Source organism: Danio rerio, chromosome 19, assembly GCF_052040795.2.
Source record: "Danio rerio strain M-AB ecotype USA chromosome 19, GRCz13ab, whole genome shotgun sequence".
Lineage (NCBI taxonomy): Eukaryota > Metazoa > Chordata > Actinopteri > Cypriniformes > Danionidae > Danio > Danio rerio.
The window spans coordinates 3,758,200-3,764,199 of NC_141039.2; positions in this window are offsets into that span (position 1 = coordinate 3,758,200).

The following is a 6,000-nucleotide window of genomic DNA, read 5'->3' on the forward strand; positions in this document are numbered from 1 at the left end:
ACTTTTCTTGTTTGAATTTGTTATTTTTATTTATTATATTTTATTTTTAGGTATTTTTTATTATTTTATTTTATTTTTAATTAAATTATATTTTATTTTTTTCATAATACGAGCACAACTTATTTTTTATTTATTTATTTGTAAATGATTAATGTTTATTATTTTACGTTGATACATTTTTTATTGAATTTATTTAATTTTATTCATAATACCAACTTATTCCTAACTAAAACTGCCAACTCTCCACTCCACACATCATACTTGCATTTTTAAATAGTCGTCTTTGAAAAGGAAGTGCTTAATTGCTTCACTACTGCTATGCTCTTCCAGATCTCTCATGTTAATCCAGTAAAAGCCAGCAGAGGAAAGGTTTGTTTTGACGAGCTTTGAAGCTTTGCATGCCAGCCAGAAGAAAGTGTGTCGCTCACACTGTCAAAACCGTGTTTAGTGCTTAAGCTTAGCCATCAGGCTCAACCTTTGACCTTTCACCCCTGACCTCCAGCCCGCGCACCTCTGTCCACGCGTTACACAGATCCACTGTCAGACCTCTCTTCCGGAAACATCCATTTCTAGCTCTCATTGACTAGAGATCTGAAACCTGACGAACTGAGTGATCAGGAAACGAGAAGAGGCCGAAAAAAACATATTCTAGCAAATGTTTTACACAGTGAATGTCCTTCCAGCTGCAACCTAGTACTGGGAAATCCCATACACTCTTGCATTCACACATGCACTCATACACTACGGCCAGTTTAGTTCATCCAACTTCCCTGAAACTGGAGCACCCGGAGGAAACCCATGCCAACACGCGGAGAACATGTAAACTCCACTTAGAATTGCCAACTGGCCCAGCCAAGACTCGAACCAGCGACCTTCTTGTTGTGAGGTGACAGTGCTGACCGCTGAGCCACCGTGCCACCTTCCTGCTTGTTCAAACTACTCATTTAAAATGAGCTGAAGCAACACAATTCTTGAGATTTTTTTGGGACAACTTAAATGCTTCATATTCAATCCACTTTAATTTGTTTGGTTAACTTTTTTACAGTGTTTACTGTGCAATTTCTCTGATATTAAAATCTGTTTTAGGCAGTCAGTTCTTAATGAAACCAATGACGTTTATTATATTAATATTAAAAGTTTATTACACTAAAATATTAGATGATCAAGTCATGATTATTGCATAATTTTAAATTGCTTTATTGTATTAATTAAAGCAACAGTACACCCCAAAATCTAAATTCTGTCATGTTTTACTCATCCTCAGTGGTACTACACTTTTAGGAGTTTCTTCCACTGTTGAAAGCACAAAAAAGAAGATATTTTAAAGAATGTTGGAAACCGGCGATAGCTAAAACCACTATGGCTACCAACATTTTCAAAATATTTTCTTTGTTGTGTTCAACATAAGAAAGAAAGTCAGATAGGTTTTGAACAACAGGATGGTGAGGAAATTATTATTATTATTATTATTATTATTATTTTAGAGTGAACTCTCTCTTTAAAACAAGTTAAGCGCATTTCAAATTATGATTTTTTTTCACTGCAAATGATGCATTCTTAGTTAAAGTTTTTTTTTTGTCTTGTTCCTAGTCCAAATATCTAAATATTCTTAAATCAATAAGCTTTATCTAGACAAACACAACCTGTTTTCAGAAATAATAAGTCAAATTTAGGTGAGTTCTTCCTAAATAAAAATCATCTGCTTAATGGAGTAAGCAAAATAACCTTGTTTGCTTTGAAATTACTTTAAAATGAGGTTACTTTGCTTACCCCATCGGCAGATTATTTTGCTTGTTTTTGTGAAAACTCACTCAGTTTTGTCTTATTATTTCTAAAACAAGACAACATTTTTTTGCTTCTCTAGAAAATGCTTCTTGATTTGAGAATTTTGAGAATTTTTGCTGCTTGTTCAAACCACCAAAATGAGCTGAAACAACACAATTTTAGAGATTTTTTTGGACAATTAATTGCTTTGTGTTCAACTCATTTCAATGTGTTTTGTTAACTTTACTGATTTGTGTTGGGATAACAGGAATTAGATGTAGAACCTTGCATTTTGTACAGTTTGATGTGCAATTTCTGTGATATTAGACAATTTTTATGAGCAAGCAGATCTTAATGAAGCCTTAATTCAAGCTAAATAATCTGCAAATGGGGTAAGCAAAATAACCTGGTAACACTTTACAATAAGGTTCATTAGTTAATGCATTTACTAACATGAACATGAATGATTTAGACTAAGCTCAAATTTTTTTTTTTTTTTTTGATGCTTTGTTCAAACTATCTCGGTAAATGAGTTTAAACGACACAATACTTTTGTGACAACTCGTTTGTTTTCATGTTTGTTAAGTTAACTTGATCGATTTGTGTTGAGACAACTGAAGTGAACTGTGTTTAACCCTACATTTTTCACAATGGAGAAACAAGACAAAAGCTCTGAGTAAGAAAAGCGTTTCGTTCCAGTGTTAGATGTGCAAGATTTAGCGTGATTCAGTCTGTTGTGGAGTGTAAACAATGCCACACAATCGATTTGTTTTAGGACAACATGTAGAAAATAAGTTCATATATTAGTTTTTACAAACCACGCGGATTAAACATAAATCAATTAAGCAGTCCCAATGAAATCTCAAGAATCGTGTTGTTTCAGCGCATTTTAAATAAGCAATTTTTTGATGAGAGAGGTAAACAATGATGGAGGCCCGTTTCACATAGCATGCATGAAGAAATGAGCTGTTATCTGGTGACTCAGAGCTCTCGCCGCTCCGCAGACATGCTGCATTCCTCTGCTCATTCCACACAGTACAATAACTTCCTGGAATTCTCCGCAGCCTGGCCGACGGAGCCAGGGCACTTCCTGTTGTCCTCGCTGCAGCACTTCCTGTTCGGCCGGCGCGATCAGGTTCTGTTGCTGAGGCAGGAGACAAACACCTCCGGCCGGTTGGAGAAACGCTGGCGCTGCCGATGTCACTGGAGCTTTGCTGGATGTGAACTCTATGAAATCAGAGAAAAACAGGCTTCATTTAGTTTACAGTCAATGATTTACACTCAGAGAGGTTGAACGTGTACTGAAAGTTCATACTCAAGTGAAACTACCAGTGCCAAAAAAGCATAGTAAAGTATCTACCACAAAGTATGAGTAAACACTGTAAAAAAGTTGACTCAACTTAAAATTGTAAAGCAACTATGGTATGTCTTTTAGTTCAACCTCAAACACAACTTGCACGTCTTGTTAAAGGTGCCATGGAAGTGATTGGTGTACGAGAGTACACATCACTCCAATAACACTTACAACTTACAAGTGTATGCACAAGTGATTAGGGATGTCCAGATCTGAGATATGAGGCTGTTTCTTCTCACACTTACCAGCTGAATGCTTACCTTTGTATGGGCGGCTTTCCCAGTTTGTTCAGGAGCTCGCTATGTACGTTAATGGACTTGAGACCCAGAGAGGAGTTGACCACGATGACAGGTTTCGAGTCTGGTGAAGACCAGTTCCAGAAAGCAGGTAAGACAAAAACAGAAACCAAAAAGTAAACAAGTAAATAACAGGGTGAGAATGTGGTAAAATCTGAAAACGTGGTAAAAATCAGGCGAGGGCCTTTCTTTTTCTGGATTGCTTTTAAAAATGGTTGGGTAAAGGTAAGTGGGTGGGCGAGTCAATCAGTACAATCGGTTGGGGTTACAGTAGGAGGAAGTGTGGGTCAGTCGATCGGTCAGTCTGTCAGTCAGTCAACAGCGGCCTCTGGTGGATTCATGTGAGAACAGCACGCGTGTATGGCACTATTTTGAGATCTCAAAAAGCATAAACAGCGGCCTCTGGTGGATTTATAAAAGTAAAAACTGCAAAAAAAAAAAAAAAAACGTAGCTCCTGGGACGTATTTGGCGATCTTCAGAAATGTATATAGAGGTACGTTTTCAGAATGAGCCTGGGTTTAATCCTACTCATAAACCAAACCCTGGGTATCTGCATTTTTACATTTTTGAAATACAGTCACCATGAGTCTGTGTGTATTCAGGTTTAATTCCCTACCAGGATACAAAAAACAAGTGCACACTAGGCATGGGACCATAACCGTTTTCAAGGTATACCGCAGTTTGGAAAGGTCAAGGTTTTAAAACCAACAATTTGCTATACCGTTCCTACAGTAAATGTATGTTTTTTTTAATGTTTTTTTTTAATGACAGCAGTATCTCCAGCAGAAAAAATCTACAAAGATGCTGCTTTAAATTTTAAAGAAATCAGTGTTTTTTATACTAATGAAGACAGCAGAAGTCAATCGTTCATTTGAATTACTTAGCCTGACATGTTTACTGTTCCAAAATATTATAAGTGTTTTTCAAAATAAAAAAATAAAATATATTGTGTTCAAAGGGGGAAGAGTTTTAGTTTTTTACCCAGACATTTAAAAAGAAGATATATTAGAGCATCAATCACAATAACGTGAAACCGTGATATTTTTATTCAAGGTTATTATACCTAGCACACACACACACACACACACACACACACACACACACACACACACACACACACACACACACACACACACACACACACACACACACACACACAGTGATTGATAGCACCAGCACAGATCAGACTGTTGACAAACCACTGTGAAGTTTGCCTTAGGCCTCACTGTAGATCCTGTATGCCAGAGAAATTCACAGGAATGATTATAGTAAATCCACTTGTTTGGTGTGTGTACACTCAGATACGCCAGCTGTCACTGGGGTAGTACCTTCTAAAAAGGTACAAATTTGTACCTAAAAGGTCCATATTAATACCTCAAGGGTAAATATTAGTACCTAAAAAGTACAAAATTTGTAGGTACTAATACTTTTGAGCCACCAATATGGACCCTTCAAGTACAAATGTGCACCTCCTAAAAAGGTACCACCCCAGTGACAGCTCGCGTGCCTTTATTTCTGAGAGTGTATGCGGTTTGTTTGTGGCCAGTAAACAGGGAACATTTCAGTACTTTGGCTAATGACCTGACAAGGTTTTCTCAAAGTTATGAAGAACCATAATAGAAACTGAAATATCCGGTAACATCTACTGTATGTGGTGATCCCTGATGAATCAGGGACTAATCCAAAGGGAAATGAAAGAAAGGTAATTGTAGATTGTATGTTTGAACATGTTCCAGTATAAAGCGCTTCAAATTGTGCAAGGACATGTTCGGTGATTTGCATTTTGGATCTGAGCTGATTATCCCTCCGCTCTCTCAACTGTTCATTAGAATCGCTTCAAACTCTGCAATGCAAGATAATATTTCATGTAACTCTGAATTGTTCCTGCAGATCTCACTTATCTTCTGGCACATTCCTGCAAATGTTATGTAAGTTTGGAGCTGAACTCGCGCCAGGATTTTGGAGACCCTCTTTCCGCTGGACCAAAGCCATCGCTTCAAACCACGCTGATGGCCCAGAAGATAAGAAGAAAAAACATCTAGGCGCTTTTCATCTGAGGTGCTCTTTTTAATCCATTCACTTTCTTTCTTTTCTCCATTAAAGAATGTCATTCATGTTCTGCGATGCATTCAAATCTAATATTTACATCATTCTGTATCCCCATATTTAATTTAGACCAGAGATATTTTGCACACTATATGCACAAATCAACCCAAGCTCATTCTGGAAACGTAGCCCCGCGGACGTTTCTGGAGACCGCGATTTACGTGGCCGGAGGTACGTAAAGGCCGCGTTTGGTTTTTTCGAGCGAATGCTTCGGGGCGGTGTGGCGCCGCTCCGCCCCTCCTCTTCGCGCTCGCCGGCCGACGGCTCGCCTCCGAGTGGAGGGCTTTCCCGATGCAACCAGTTTGTCCGCTTAGCTCACAGCGTTGCGTCTGCGGAGCGGAGGCCCCGGAGGAGGAGCCGGAGCCGGCCGCGGTGGACGACGACCGGGATCGAGTCCGGGGAACAGCGGTTCCGGAAATCAGGTAAGACGAAAAACGAAATCCGAAAAATAAGGGCGAGAACGCGGCAGGATCCGAAAA